Source organism: Rhinolophus sinicus, chromosome 5, assembly GCF_057876585.1.
Source record: "Rhinolophus sinicus isolate RSI-liver-muscle chromosome 5, RSI-T2T, whole genome shotgun sequence".
NCBI lineage: Eukaryota > Metazoa > Chordata > Mammalia > Chiroptera > Rhinolophidae > Rhinolophus > Rhinolophus sinicus.
Window position 1 is genome coordinate 57,915,763 of NC_142505.1, and position 15,740 is coordinate 57,931,502.

Genomic DNA, 15,740 nt, shown 5'->3' on the forward strand with positions numbered 1-15,740 from the left:
ATGCCTCTATTAAATTTTTTTCATTGAAGGCAAGTATAAGAGATGTCTCCCGGACCCCAATAACCAGGTGCTGCCAGCTCAGGTACTTAACACGAGGGGAGGGAGGTCTGTACTGCACTGGGGAGCCATGTTTGGTTTTGTTCTTAGAGATCCGTCTGAGTTTCCTAATTAGGAAGACGCCTGGAGAACATCAAGAGGTCAAATATTTCTTTGCAGGGAAGAGGCCAGGCTTGCCTAATGTGCTCTCCCTGTGTGTAGGTGAGTCACTTCAAAAGGCAGCCAGAAACACAGGCTGCTGAGTTCATCCTTGACTGCCAACCTCAGTAGACAGGTTCTCCTTCTCTAAGCTGCACGCATCCCAGCTCACCACCCCCCTGGGGGCTCAGCATAGCACAAGGTAGGACTTCGCTCCTTGAGAGACCAGCTCCGGCCACTGCCATTTCAGAAAGCCTGCGAATGCTTCTCTTCCCAGGAGCTGGCGCCTAAGACCAGTTGGCCTGGAAAGGTTATTATTACCTTGAAGAATGCTGGGAGTTGAGAAGACAGATAGTTTAGACCTACAGGGCTAAATTTAAATTCCTGTTTCCTTGGCTGCAGAGTTTTATTCCATCACTCACGGTCAGTTCTTTTTCTACTTTCTGCCCCTTTCCCCTCTTCCTCCCCACAGCACCCCGACACCTTTACATCAACCCTCTAAGTTCCTTTGAACATTTTTTCCTTCTTGGTCTTTAATCTGTCACTAATTGGGATCAGTATTTTCCAGTTACATAAAGAGTGCCTGTGTGGCTTTATAACATATGCTGACAAATCATTTGGCAAACACATTCTTTTGTTGCAACAAACTGCACTGTGGAGGACCGTAGCATTGGCAACCAAATATGTACACTCTTAATGAAGCAACAGAGATAAGAAATCCATCTCCATGCTGACTGTGGGCTCTGGGGAGCCAGAGTCATATTAAAAAGGAAAATAGTGATCTATTATATACGATGGATGTTTGTTGGAATGGTTTCCAGATGGATCCAGGAGGCTCCAGAGAGAGATTCCTAAAGAAACAGGCAAGGTTCACATGAGGGTTGCTGTTAAGTCACAAACAGTTTATTTTGGAGGATTTTGCCCCAGTTTTATCAATGTAATTAAGACTTTATAGAGTGTTTCCTAAAGCAAAACAGTGCATCAGATTAGATGACAGGAAGAGATGAAAAGCACTCTCACTTAGGAGGAGACGATGCTTCATTGATTAACTCAGCAATGATTACTGAGAATCCACTATGTGTCAGGCACTGTTGTAGGCCCTTGGGAAAACATCAGTGAGTAAAACAAGGATTGCTGCTCTTATATTTAATGCAGGGTGGGAACAGGGCAGACAGACAGAAAACAGACCAAATAAATAAGTAAATTATATACTGTGTTAGAAGTTGGTTAAGTGCTTTGCATAAAAGAAAACCAGTACAGTAGAGAGACTGGGAGTCCCAGAGAGGAATGTAATAATTTTAAAGAGATTGTCCAGGTAAACCTAGCAAAGACTTTAAGAAAGTAAAGGCTTTCTAAGCAAGAGGCCTCTGGTGCAAATGTCCTGAGGCAGGAGCGGGCAGAGCATGTCCAAGGAACTGCAAACAGCCTGGTGTGGCTGAACCAGCAAGCCTGAGAGGATGGAGTGGTAAAGGGGCACTGAGAGGAACGAGGAGTGGGGCAGGGGCTGTTGATCACGTGGGGACTCCAAGGCCATTGAAGGACTTTGGCCTTAGACTGAGGGAGATGGGGGAGCCATTGCAGGGTTGTGATTAGAGACCTGTCTTATATTTTCCAAAGATCCCTCTGGCAGCTGGGGTGGTAGAGATGCTACTGCTGGAATCCAGGCAAGAGATGACAGTACATAGAATCGGGGTGGTGATGGTAAGAAAAGGCCTATTTTGAAGGCAGAACCTCTAGTACTTCCTGGTGGACTGGGTGAGATAGAAGAGAAAGAGTCAAAGATGACCTCAAAGCTTTTGGAATGGAGAGAACTGTCATCAAGAGAGACGGCAAAAGCTGCAATTAATTGCAAAGGGAGAAGACCAGGAATTCACCTTCAGGCGCGTTAAGCTTGACAGGCTACTGGTCATCCAAGAGAATGACACCGAGACAGCCACTGAATATGCAAGTCTGAGGTCTGGACTAGAGATACAATGCTTCCTGTCTGGGGTACCTGGAGTATTTCAAGCCATAAGAAGGGTGAGCTCACCACCAGAACAGGCATTTTATGTACAAGGCCACCCCCAAAATCCAGGAAAGGTTTTCGATTCCCCTCACTGGCCAGTTCTAAATCAGAATGCCCTGTAAACAAATGCAACAACAGACAGAATGGAGAAGAAGCAATCCCTTGTTCACCCGAATCTCAGTTTTGGTCAGCGGAGAGTTCAATAAGATAGACAGAGTTATGCTAAAGCTTGGGTGAACCTTTCAGCGAGAGTAGAATGGGTGACTTGATTATTTTGAAAATTATACGGTGCTTTTAAAGAACAACGATAATGGAGAAAACTGCATGAGGTCTAGAGCACCAGTGTGTAGTCAGAACAGGCAAAATAACCAGTTAAATTCTCCCCTTAATAATTGCAAATAAATTCGTATTTCCTGTACCTGCTAAGTGTTCAGGAATCCCCTAGGGAAGGCTCTCCCCTCTGCTGTCCATACCTTGGAGCTTACAGAAGTCATCTGGGAAATATCCACCCCTCGAATGCAAGGAACATTTTATTTATACCTCTCATAAAGCTCTTCTCTTCACATTTTTACATATTGATTGATTTATACTTTGTCTTGTTTCAGGGAGACTTCAAGGCAGCTTATGAGAATACATAAAATACAAGATGGCATAAATTAAAAATAGGAACAAAAGGCAAAGAAAAATGAGGACAGGGACATGAAATGGGTCCAAGAATGAGGCTAAATTGCATACCAAGAAGACGTATGGGCCACAAATTTGGCTCTAAGTTTGTAGCAGCCAATGTGGAAAAGGAAAAGTTATATAATTACACAACTCACTGTGTCCAAAATGCAGAATCAATTCAAGCGCTCTGGAAAAATTAAAACACTCGCATGTGGTCCAGATAACATCACTCTATCTATCTATCCCTTCTCTTCAGATACTCACTCAGCCCATGGCCTGTCTACAGGAGTGGTAACACAGGTCCCTGGATACGGGAATGAATAAATAAGCAAATAAACCCATCCGTGTATCATTAATTCTTTTACCCCAAGAATATTTCCTGAGCATAAACTATGTGGTAGGCACTGAACTACGTGCTAGGGACAGGTTGATGAATAAAACAAACGTGGTTGCTTCCCACATGGTTTTTACATTACAGTGAAAGAGCGCAACAAAACACAAGTAAACCAACAAATTAAGTAATTACAAAGTGTCTCATGCTATAAAGAGAACAGTCAGGAGACCAAGATTAAAATAATGGGGAGTAAGACGTGGGCTTTGAATGGGTGTCATCAGGTAAGGCCCATCTAAAGAGGTGGCAATGGATGAGACCTGAAGTGAGAAGGTGGTGGCCATGTGAAGAGTTGGGGAAATTCAGAAGGAGCCCTGTGCAAACGTCCTCAGGCAGAAAACAAGTTGGCACAATAGAAGTACAGCCAAATGTGGCCGGAGATGACTCTGGCTCAAACACGGTAGATAGGGCAGAAAGTGGTGGGTCAGATCAGGCAGGCCGTGTACATCTTGGAAAAAGGTTGGTTTTATCCCATATGCAGTGAAGGGTTTTAACCCAGGGAGTGATATCCAATGTATATGTGAAAAGCTCATTCTGGCTGCACCTTGGAGAACAGGCAGGAAGCCGGGAAGCAGGAGATGAGTGCAGAGCTGTTTGTTGTCCAGGCAAGGCATGAACTAGAGGGGTAAAAATATAAAAAAAAAGCAGGGGGCAGATACACTGAAGAGGATTTGGACTCATCAGGATTTGAGCAGACCAAGTGTCCTGGGCAGAAGTGGTGACGACGACGATGAGCAGAGAGGCAGCCTCAGCTGACAGCCCCTGAGGCCTCATCTCCGCTGGGCTCTGCGCTGAGCCCTGGGTTGGAATGATCTACGCCATCATGTCAACAACTGGGTATGGTCAGTACTGTTATTATCCCCCACTTTACAGATGAGGAGAAACAGACATGAAAAGTCCAAGATCTGGTCATGCTTTTGAGAATATGACTGTGATGAGAATCGTGTGTGTGTGTATGTGTGTGTGTGTGTGTGTGTGTGTTTACTACAGTTGGCTGGCACCTCCCAAACTTTCTGGATGAGAACCCCAGAGGTGGGGTCCAACACTGCCTTTCAAGCGGCAAGCATGAGTCAGTGCAGTGGTAGGTTAGGTGTGCTCTGGCAGTTAAAGAACCATAGGACCATGGCTATGCCCCCAATAATAAAAAGTTACGTTCAAAATACAATTAATTGCTGACAAAGTGGGAATAACTGTTTCTTGTTTTTGCCTTCCTCAAGGTCTTAAGTGGTAAAATTCAGCCAACTGTTTCTGGGGTTCTTCTTTTACAGTGCGGTGAGACAGAGGAGGGACGGGAGGGGGCAGAACCACCGGAGAAGAAGGATGAAACACACGTGAATTGTTCCAGAATCTTTCTTAGAAGCTCAGAGCAGGAGTGGAGCTTGCAGATGATTCAAGGGCAAACATACAAGGTTTAGATGTTTTCCAAATTTAGAAGTCTTACTGCAGACCGTTCCGGACCAATGGCTTTTTAGGTTTCACCAGTCTCCAAGAAAGACAATTCTATCACCTGCTCTGGCATTGAACTCCCACTATTGGATACCTTTGTCTGAAAGTTCCTTCTTAGATCTAACTTCATTCCCAGGAACTGTTACTTAAACTCATTTCCTCTCAATTTGCTAGTGGATATTCAAAAGACTTGGTCTTGATAGTCTTTGAATCAACCCTTCAAAAGGAATAATATAAAACACTTTTCTGTGTGAGTTAGAAGAAAAAGGAATACATAAATGCAGGGGGAGGGGGGGTGGAGGAGAAAGATTACTCTCTGTTTTTATCCCCAAGAGTTGTTTTCCAGAGAAATATAAATTGATTTATCACATACATATGTTAGCATCTGGAGTGAAACTAAGAATTATGATTAGAATTGTTGAATTTTGGAGCTGAAAGGGAACAAACAGTTTTTTAAAAGGCATATATATTAACCCTCCACTATAATTTAATTAGGTTTTCTTATTCCAGCCTCCCAATCCTCCTACAGGAAGGAACTAGCATGCCCTTATGAATACAGACGAGGAAACAATCTGAGAGGGGTTCTAAGACCTGTCCATGTCACACTGCCCTGCTGTGCAAGCGATGAAACTAATTCCCAGAGAGATCTACTGGGGAGGTAGAGCAGTAGTTCTCAACCAAGGGCAATTTTGCGTCCCAGCGGGCATGTAGAACTGTCTGGAGACATCTTTGGTTGCCCATCTGGGAAGGGGGGATGCTAATGGCATCTAGAGGGTCATCTAGAAGCCAGAGATGCTATGAATCATCCTACAACGCACAGCACAGGCCCCACAACGAAAAATTATCTGACCTAAAATTTCAATAGTGCTTAGGTTGAAAAACTCTGCCTTAGAGAATTCTCCAGTGAAATCCTTCACTCCTGACAGGTTGAGAACTAGAAGCACAAAGATTTAGATGCAGAAAGATCGCTCTACTTCTCAACTGAATAACTCATTTAATTATTATCTGGAGCTACCTGGAGAGAGTTTACCTTCCTACCAAAGAAAAGATCTGATTCATTTTGTTTGGCATTTCATAGATCTAGTGAAAGCTCTTTTAAAAAATGTTCAAGGAATAAGTATGATTCATTTCCGTCCAAGGCCAGAGTGAAAGCTTGCTTTGAATGTACTCAACTACTACTGTCTAGTTTTTCTTAAAAGAGCAGGCTAGATTCCAATGTGAAAAAATCAAGCGGCTGCTACCTGGGACATGCTTCACACAGTGGTTAAGAGCCAGTAGTCCAGAACCACATGGTCTGTGACTGAATCCCAGTTCCACCATTTAGTAATTGCATAACCTTGGGCAAGGTACTTGAAACTCTTTGTGCCCCGCTTTCCTAATGTGCAAAATGGAGATAATAAAACTTCCAAATTCACAGCGTTATTGTGAGGACTAAAGGAATAAAAAACCTAGCGCCACGCCTGGGTTTCAGTATTTGCCGCTGTTAATTATGATGATTATGACTAATGGTGTTCTCATTCCCTTGGTAAAATAGGAGGATGGCAAGGAGTTTTAAATGTAAGAAAAATTTTGCAAATAAATAGAAATTTGAAAAGATGTAAATTGTCCCCAAATTCAACCTTGGGTATTACAGTTTCTTAAATTTAGAAAGCAAACAATGCTCAGATGAATGACAGATACAAATTAACCCCTTGCAACTGCTCCATGGGCTAAATGTGCCCATGGATGTCTGACTAGATAAACAAACCGCCGGAGAACTTACTGTGATGTGATGCATCTTATCATAACGCCTCAGTCATGTTTTTCTAACGCCATGAAGTAGGTGCTCTTTTAAATTTTCCTTTTACCAATAATAAGGGAAGCAAAATTTACTGAGGGTAAGAACCACGCCCAAGGCACTCAGCCAGTTTATAGCAGCACCAGGACCAGAATGCAGGTGCACTTGACTCGGATCTGAGTGTTTAACCCGAGTTACCTCGCCTCTGCCTGTCTTTTATCCTGGGAACAAAAGCACCGTGCGACCTGAGTGTGCGCAATGATGAATCAGTTTCCCTCTAATGGACTTGAACAACAAATACTGCTCTTGATTCTTTTTTGGCTGCCACATTTTCTATCTAGGCTGTCCACTAAATGCTATAGCTTGAGGAAGCCTAAATAAAGCACACACATCCAGGACACCTGCTGAGATGCCTTCTGGAGAGCATTTGGTCTGGCCAGGCCCTGGAGAACAAAGGAGGAATTATATAAGATACATTCATCTTGGAGGCTCCAGAGCAACACAGCTTATACAAAAGGTGACTCCTGGGAGATGGAGGAGGCCAGGCCACCTGCCTGGGTGTAGTAAGTCCAGGGCCGACCGAGCAAGACGGCTCTGACAGCGGGCACAAGTCCACCAACAGGGAAAATTGCTCCCTCAGAGAAGTCCACACCACACCCCTTTCAACTCTCCATGTGATACCTCTATGGACGAACGCTGATTCAAGGGCAAAGGTTGCAAGAACTTGACGTCCTGGCCATGAGTCCCAGATGGATGCTCTTAAAAAGCAGAGCGGGCTGGGAACAGTTTCCAGGTTGGAACTAGTGTGTCTGCCAGACACTGCTGAGCACACAGGTCATACAGCATCTGGGAGTTCCGAGGGGTTCTACAGAAGCCACAAATTCTAAGTACAGTCTCCAAAGCACACAGGTGATGCCAGGCTCAGGTGCCAAGACTGAAAAAGTATGGAAAGAACAGGATGTTTCTGTTTCCAGGTGGCACATAAAACAATGGAATGGAGTTTGAAGGAGATACTCTCTGGCACAGAATCTTTTCTTCCTTTATAGCGCAACATAGGACCAGGACTTGAGAGACCCGCAACATTGTTAAGAGGGGTTATTTCTGCTCCCTCTATCATATGTTCTTATTCTACTATTTTATTATTATTATTTTTAACAGCAACATGTGTTTATTGGACAATTGCAGGTTCTCTCCTAATAAGACACAGCCCATTGCATTATTCAGGTATTTGTACATTCCAGCCGGGTAGAGAAGAAGGGGAGGCGCGTAGAATGAGATACAGATACCATGGGGGAAATACGCTATAAACTTCTTTTCCTTTTGGTTAAAGAAAAAAACTTCAAAAAATCAAGAACTCATTAAGCAAAAGTGGGATAAAACATGTTGTTACTCTGGCATGTATGTGTATCTTCTCATTTCGTAAGTAGAGTTCATTTGGGTACTGCTACCGTCCATCCACAGAAGCCCTAAAAGTGAAAACAAGCCTCAGGAAGGAAAAGAAGTAACAGAAGGAAGCTCAAAAAGACGGCTCCCGGGGAACGCAGCCCCGGCCGGTAAGTAGAGGCAGGCGGTGTGCAGGACTTTCCTGCCGCTCTTCTCCTCGAACTCCTGCCGCAGCTCACTGCTGACATTCGCCGTGCCCTCCGTGGGCGGAACGCACGGGCAGAGCTCACAGAGGAGGCAGGCGCCCAGGATGGCGTCCTCTGGTTGGCCTACGTGCCCACGGTGATCGTGCGCGCTGCCTGGCGGGTCTCCTGCTCTCCGGGACTCTGATCCTCCGCCACCTGGTCATACACGCTCTCCTCCCGGGTGATGATCAGATCGAACAGGTCCCTGCAGTTTGGGCACCTTTCTGGCTGGGGCTTGGTCCGCTTATTTCTGTCCACCCTATGCAAAATGCATCTTTCCTAAGGAGATCACCGTGCATCTGATCACATGTGGTTTTGAAACCATAAACATTTGTCTTGTAGGGTGCTGGTCCGGGAAGCCTCACTGAAGCTTCTCTGTGCCAGAGGACCGGACACTGAACCCCATTTGCTGAGGATGCTGTGTGGCTCCATGCCATGGTTCTGGTTGCTCGAGCACATCACCACCACTTGCAGCAGCGACAATGGCAGGGCGGCAACCACATGGTCCATACTGTCCAGCTCCGAGGCTCCCACCCAGCCGCAGTGTTACCACACGAGCAAGATGGCAGCCAAGACACCCTGAAGTCATGATGTAGAAGCAGCGACACCTGGAACGTGTGGCATCAGGACGCGCTGCCCAGGGCATGTGCACGGTGTCCCAGCAGCCCGGCGTGTGCATGGTGCCCCCGTGGCCTGGGAGTGTGCATGGTGTCCCAGCAGCCCGGCGTGTGCATGGTGTCCCCGTGGCCTGGGAGTGTGCAAGGTGTCCCTGCGGCCACCCCTAGCCGGCCCACAATGCTCAGCTGCAGGTGGAGGGAGGCCCACCCTATGGGCATCAGGGCAGCAAGCTTCTTTTACTGTTTTAAATAACCTCTCCAATTCTGTGCTCAATGCATACAACTCAAAAAGAAAACACCCAAAGGCACAGATTTTATATAACATAAAAATCATCCATAATCCTACCACTCAGGATCACCTTTTTTAGGATTTTAGTTTACATAGGTTTCTAGTACTTTTTCTAGGAACATGTTAAAACAACAACAAATACGTTTCAAATGACACCTGTTATAAAGGGTTTCCTCCCTCAAGAGTATTATCACAGATTCTTATTCTTTTCAGTACATTGCCATATATATGGTTTCTTTAGGTTTTTAAAATAATCCTATAATATGTACAGTTTAGGATGTTGAAACCAAGTAGTATAGCAACTTGGATAAGCAGCCCGAGACAATACATAAACAAAAGGGGGGGTTGGTATTTCAACAAAACTTTATGGATACTGAAATTTGAATTTCATATAATTTTCATATCACAAAATATTATCTTTATTTTTTTCTAACCATTACAAATGAAAAAGCGGTTGTTAGCTCACAGATCTTACAAAAATAGGCAGCCAGGTTTGGCCTTCAGACCAGTGGTTACCAAGCCTGACCAAGAATACTGGAATAGTATGTTTTTTTATAAATGCATCTTTCCTCATCTCTTTTGGTTATTCTATTCTTGAACTTTCAGACCAAACTGGCCAATGCCAGTGACATTTCCATATCTTAATGTAATGATAGCAAAAGACTGAACATATTTTTCTAGTTTTTAATTTAGCCAAACATTGGGGCCAGCAATTGAAAAAATACAAGTGAGGAGACATAATTATACAAGCTAATGTTGGTTGAACACTTACTATCTGCTGGGCATCAAGCTAAGGGCTTTACACATATTAGTAAGGACAGGAGAGGTCAAGGCATGATAAGCAATAATCCTAACAGCTCATTGGTTATAATCTAGCCTCATCCTGCATGCCCATTGGCTGTGGTTCTGCCCCATGGCCTTCACTCCTGAGTCGCAGCTGATGGAGTAGCCTCTGTCAGCAGCATCACCAGTCTTATGGCTGGGGGAAAGGAAAACATGGCAAACTATACCAGGAAGTGACACGTGTCTCTTTGCTCACAATTCTTGAGCTAAAGCACTAAATGATCATGCTTAAAAATCAATGGATATGTATCTACCCATTTATTGATCATTTACATGTGCTAGGTAACTAGCTGAGTGCTTTACAAAATGTTTACAACTCCATGAGATAGGCGTTATTATTCCATTCTGTGGATGAGGAAACTGGGGTTTAGAAAGGTCCGTTCATTTGCTCAAAGCCACATAGTTAATAACTAGCACAGCTGGGATTCAAATCCAGATTTTTCTAACTCCTCTTCTATTGTGCCTTGGGGATTAGACAAATTCTTTAGTCAGAAAGGAATGGCACTGTGTGTGTGTGCACGCTGTGTGTGTGTGCGCGTTGTGTGTGTGTGCACTGTGTGTGTGCGCTGTGTGTGTATGCGCGCTGTATGTGCGCTGTGTGTGCGCGCACTGTGTGTGTGCGCTGTGTGTGTATGCGCGCTGTGTGTGTGCACTGTGTGTGTGCGCTGTGTGTGTGCACTGTGTGTATGCGCACTGTGTGTGTGCCGTGTGTGTGCACACTGTGTGTGTGCGCTGTGTGTGTGCACTGTGTGTATGCGCGCTGTATGTGCGCTGTGTGTGCGCACTGTGTGTGTGCGCGCTGTGTGTGTGCGCTGTGTGTATGCGCGCTGTATCTGCGCTGTGTGTGCGCACTGTGTGTGCGCTGTGTGTGTGCGCTGTGTGTGTATGCGTGCTGTGTGTGTGCACTGTGTGTGTGCGCTGTGTGTGTGCACTGTGTGTATGCGCACTGTGTGCTGTGTGTGCACACTGTGTGTGTGCGCTGTGTGTGTGCACTGTGTGTATGCGCGCTGTATGTGCGCTGTGTGTGCGCACTGTGTGTGTGCGCGCTGTGTGTGTGCGCTGTGTGTATGCGCGCTGTATCTGCGCTGTGTGTGCGCTGTGTGTGTGCGCTGTGTGTGTATGCGCGCTGTGTGTGCGCTGTGTGTGTGCGCTGTGTGTGTATGCGCACTGTATGTGCGCTGTGTGTGTGCTGTATGTGTATGCGCGCTGTGTGTGCACTGTGTATGTGCACACTATGTGTGTATGTGCGCTGTATGTGCGCTGAGTGTGTGCACTGTGTGTGTGTGTGCGCTGTGTGTGCGTGCTGTATGTGCGCTGTGTGTGCGCACTATGTGTGTGCGCACTGTGTGTGTGCACTGTGTGTGCTTGCTGTATGTGCGCTGTGTGCGCGCTGTGTGTGTGCGCACTGTGTGTGCGCTGTGTGTGTGCACTTGTGTGTGCGCGCTGTGAGTGTGCACTGTGTGTATGCGCGCTGTGTGTGCGCTGTGTGTGCACAGTGTGTGTGCGCTGTGTGTATGCGCGCTGTATGTGCGCTGTGTGTGTGCACTGTGTGTGTGCGCTGTGCGTGTGCGCTGTGTGTGTATGCGTGCTGTGTGTGCGCTGTGTGTGCACACTGTGTGTGCACTGTGTGTGTATGTGTGCTGTATGTGCGCTGTGTGTGTGCACTGTGTGTGTGTGCGCTGTGTGTGCGTGCTGTATGTGCGCTGTGTGTGCGCACTATGTGTGTGCGCACTGTGTGTGTGTGTGCTGTGTGTGTGCACACTGTGTGTGTGCGCTGTGTGTGCGCTGTGTGTGTGCGCGTTGTGTGTGCGTGCTGTATGTGCGCTGTGTGTGTGCACTATGTGTGTGTGCTGTGTGTGTGCGCTGTGTGTGTATGTGCGTTGTGCGCGCACGCTGTGTGTGCACTGTGTGCGCACGCTGTGTGTGTGCGTTGTGTGTGCGCTGTGTGTGTGCGCGGTGTGTGTGTGCGGTGTGTGTGTGCTGTGTGTGTGTGCTGTGTGTGCGCAATATGTGTGTGCGCACTGTGTGTGTGTGCTGTGTGTTTGCGTGCTGTATGTGCGCTGTGTGTGCGCACTATGTGTGTGTGCGCTGTATGTGTGTGCTGTGTGTGTGTGCGTTGTGTGCGCGCGCTGTGTGTGTGCACTGTGTGCGCGCGCTGTGTGTGCGTTGTGTGTGTGTGCGCTGTGTGTGCGCGTTGTGTGTGCGTGCTGTATGTGCGCTGTGTGTGCGCTGTGTGTGTGTGCGCTGTGTGTGCGCTGTGTGTGCGCACTATGTGTGTGCGCGCTGTGTGTGTGCGCTGTGTGTGTGTGTGCTGTATGTGCGCACTATGTGTGTGTGCGCTGTGTGTGCTGTGTGTGTGTGCGTTGTGCGCACACGCTGTGTGTGTGCACGCTGTGTGTGTGCGCGCTGTGTGTGTGCACTGTGTGTGCACACTATGTGTGTGCGCACTGTGTGTGCGCTGTGTGTGCGCACTATGTGTGTGTGCGCTGTGTGTGTGTGCTGTGTGTGTGTGCGTTGTGTGCAAACGCTGTGTGTGTGCACTGTGTGCGCGCGGTGTGTGTGCGTTGTGTGTGCGCATTGTATGTGTGTGCACGCTGTGTGTGTGCTGTGTGTGTGCGCTGTGTATGCACACTGTGTGTATGCGCGCTGTGCGCTGTGTGCACACTATGTGTGTGTGTGCTGTGTGTGCACGCTGTGTGTGCGCGTTGTGTGTGTGCGCTGTGTGTGCACACTGTGTATGCGCGCTGTATGTGCGCTGTGTGTGCACGCTGTGTGTGTGCGCGTTGTGTGTGCGCGCTGTGTGCACACTGTGTATACGCGCTGTATGTGCGCTGTGTGTGCACGCTGTGTGTGTGCGCTGTGTGTGTGCGTGCTGTATGTGCGCTGTGTGTGCGCACTATGTGTGTGTGCGCTGTATGTGTGTGCTGTGTGTGTGTGCGTTGTGTGCGCGCGCTGTGTGTGTGCACTGTGTGCGCGCGCTGTGTGTGCGTTGTGTGTGTGTGCGCTGTGTGTGCGCGTTGTGTGTGCGTGCTGTATGTGCGCTGTGTGTGCGCTGTGTGTGTGTGCGCTGTGTGTGCGCTGTGTGTGCGCACTATGTGTGTGCACGCTGTGTGTGTGCGCTGTGTGTGTGTGCTGTATGTGCGCACTATGTGTGTGTGTGCTGTGTGTGCTGTGTGTGTGTGCGTTGTGCGCACACGCTGTGTGTGCACGCTGTGTGTGTGCGCGCTGTGTGTGTGCACTGTGTGTGCACACTATGTGTGTGCGCACTGTGTGTGCGCTGTGTGTGCGCACTATGTGTGTGTGCGCTGTGTGTGTGTGCTGTGTGTGTGTGCGTTGTGTGCAAACGCTGTGTGTGTGCACTGTGTGCGCGCGGTGTGTGTGCGTTGTGTGTGCGCATTGTATGTGTGTGCACGCTGTGTGTGTGCTGTGTGTGTGCGCTGTGTATGCACACTGTGTGTATGCGCGCTGTGCGCTGTGTGCACACTATGTGTGTGTGTGCTGTGTGTGCACGCTGTGTGTGCGCGTTGTGTGTGTGCGCTGTGTGTGCACACTGTGTATGCGCGCTGTATGTGCGCTGTGTGTGCACGCTGTGTGTGTGCGCGTTGTGTGTGCGCGCTGTGTGCACACTGTGTATACGCGCTGTATGTGCGCTGTGTGTGCACGCTGTGTGTGTGCGCTGTGTGTGTGCGTGCTGTATGTGCGCGCTGTGTGCGCACTGTGTGTGTGCGCTGTGTGTGTGCGCGCTGTATGTGCGCTGTGTGTGTGCACAGTGTGTGCGCACTGTGTTAGTGTGCGCTGTGTGTGTGTGCTGTGTGTGTGCGTTGTGTGTGTGCGCTGTATGTGTGCTGTGTGTGCATGTGCTCTGTGCATGCGCTGTGTGTGTGTGCGCTGTGTGTGCGCTGTGTGTGTGCACAGTGTGTGCGCGCTGTGTTAGTGTGCGCTGTGTGTGTGTGCTGTGTGTGTGCGTTGTGTGTGTGCGCTGTATGTGTGCTGTGTGTGCATGTGCTCTGTGCATGCGCTGTGTGTGTGTGCGCTGTGTGTGCGCTGTGTGTGTGCACAGTGTGTGCGCGCTGTGTTAGTGTGCGCTGTGTGTGTGCGCGCTGTATGTGCGCTGTGTGTGTGCACAGTGTGTGCGCGCTGTGTTAGTGTGCGCTGTGTGTGTGTGTGCTGTGTGTGTGCACACTGTGTGTGTGCGCTGTGTGTGCGCTGTGTGTGCGCTGTGTGTGTGCGCGTTGTGTGTGCGTGCTGTATGTGCGCTGTGTGTGTGCACTGTGTGTGTGCTGTGTGTGTGCGCTGTGTGTGTATGTGCGTTGTGCGCGCACGCTGTGTGTGCACTGTGTGCGCACGCTGTGTGTGTGCGTTGTGTGTGTGTGCGCTGTGTGTGTGCGCGGTGTGTGTGTGCGGTGTGTGTGTGCGCTGTGTGTGCGCAATATGTGTGTGCGCACTGTGTGTGTGTGCTGTGTGTTTGCGTGCTGTATGTGCGCTGTGTGTGCGCACTATGTGTGTGTGCGCTGTATGTGTGTGCTGTGTGTGTGTGCGTTGTGCGCGCGCGCTGTGTGTGTGCACTGTGTGCGCGCGCTGTGTGTGCGTTGTGTGTGTGTGCGGTGTGTGCGCGTTGTGTGTGCGTGCTGTATGTGCGCTGTGTGTGCGCTGTGTGTGTGCACACTGTGTGTGCGCGCTGTGTGTGCGCTGTGTGTGTGCGCTGTGTGTGCGCTGTGTGTGCGCACTATGTGTGTGCGCACTGTGTGTGTGCGCTGTGTGTGTGCGCTGTGTGTGTGCGTGCTGTATGTGCGCACTATGTGTGTGTGCACTGTGTGTGCTGTGTGTGTGTGCGTTGTGCGCACACGCTGTGTGTGTGCACGCTGTGTGTGTGCGCGCTGTGTGTGTGCACTGTGTGTGCACACTATGTGTGTGCGCACTGTGTGTGTGCGCTGTGTGTGCGTGCTGTATGTGCGCTGTGTGTGCGCACTATGTGTGTGTGCGCTGTGTGTGTGTGCTGTGTGTGTGTGCGTTGTGTGCAAACGCTGTGTGTGTGCACTGTGTGCGCGCGGTGTGTGTGCGTTGTGTGTGCGCATTGTATGTGTGTGCACGCTGTGTGTGTGCTGTGTGTGTGTGCTGTGTATGCACACTGTGTGTATGCGCGCTGTGCGCTGTGTGCACACTATGTGTGTGTGTGCTGTGTGTGCACGCTGTGTGTGCGCGTTGTGTGTGTGCGCTGTGTGTGCACACTATGTATGCGCGCTGTATGTGCGCTGTGTGTGCACGCTGTGTGTGTGCGCATTGTGTGTGCGCGCTGTGTGTGCACACTGTGTATACGCGCTGTATGTGCGCTGTGTGTGCACGCTGTGTGTGTGCGCTGTGTGTGTGCGTGCTGTATGTGCGCTGTGTGTGCGCACTGTGTGTGTGCGCTGTGTGTGCGCGCTGTGTGTGCGCACTGTGTGTGTGCGCTGTGTGTGTGCGCGCTGTATGTGCGCTGTGTGTGTGCACAGTGTGTGCGCGCTGTGTTAGTGTGCGCTGTGTGTGTGTGTGCTGTGTGTGTGCGTTGTGTGTGTGCGCTGTATGTGTGCTGTGTGTGCGTGCGCTCTGTGCATGCGCTGTGTGTATGCGCTGTGTGTGCGCTGTGTGTGCGCTGTGTGTGTGCACTGTGTGCGCGCTGTGTGTGTGCTGTGTGTGCGCACGCTGTGTGTGTGCATTGTGTGTGTGTGCACACACACATGTGTTTGGATCCTAGATCATCGGTTACCACACAGACCAAAGCAACAGTGGCTTAGACAAAAGAAAGCTTATTTCTCTCTTGCCGAAATCTGAAGATACGCAGACCAGAGCTGATGTGAAGATTCCATGTTTCAGGGACCCAGCTTCCTTCTGTGTTGTGCCCCCATC

General features: G+C 48.9%; 1 protein-coding gene and 1 pseudogene across 2 annotated transcripts in view; both read right to left on the bottom strand.

Annotated features, from left to right (window-relative positions):
• PRICKLE2 (prickle planar cell polarity protein 2) overlaps positions 1-15,740 on the bottom strand; it is a 342,670-nt gene that overhangs the window by 242,059 nt on the left and 84,871 nt on the right. The gene's annotated exons all lie outside the window — the stretch shown is intronic.
• On the bottom strand, positions 7,893-8,618 carry LOC109461172 (RNA polymerase II subunit A C-terminal domain phosphatase SSU72 pseudogene; annotated as a pseudogene).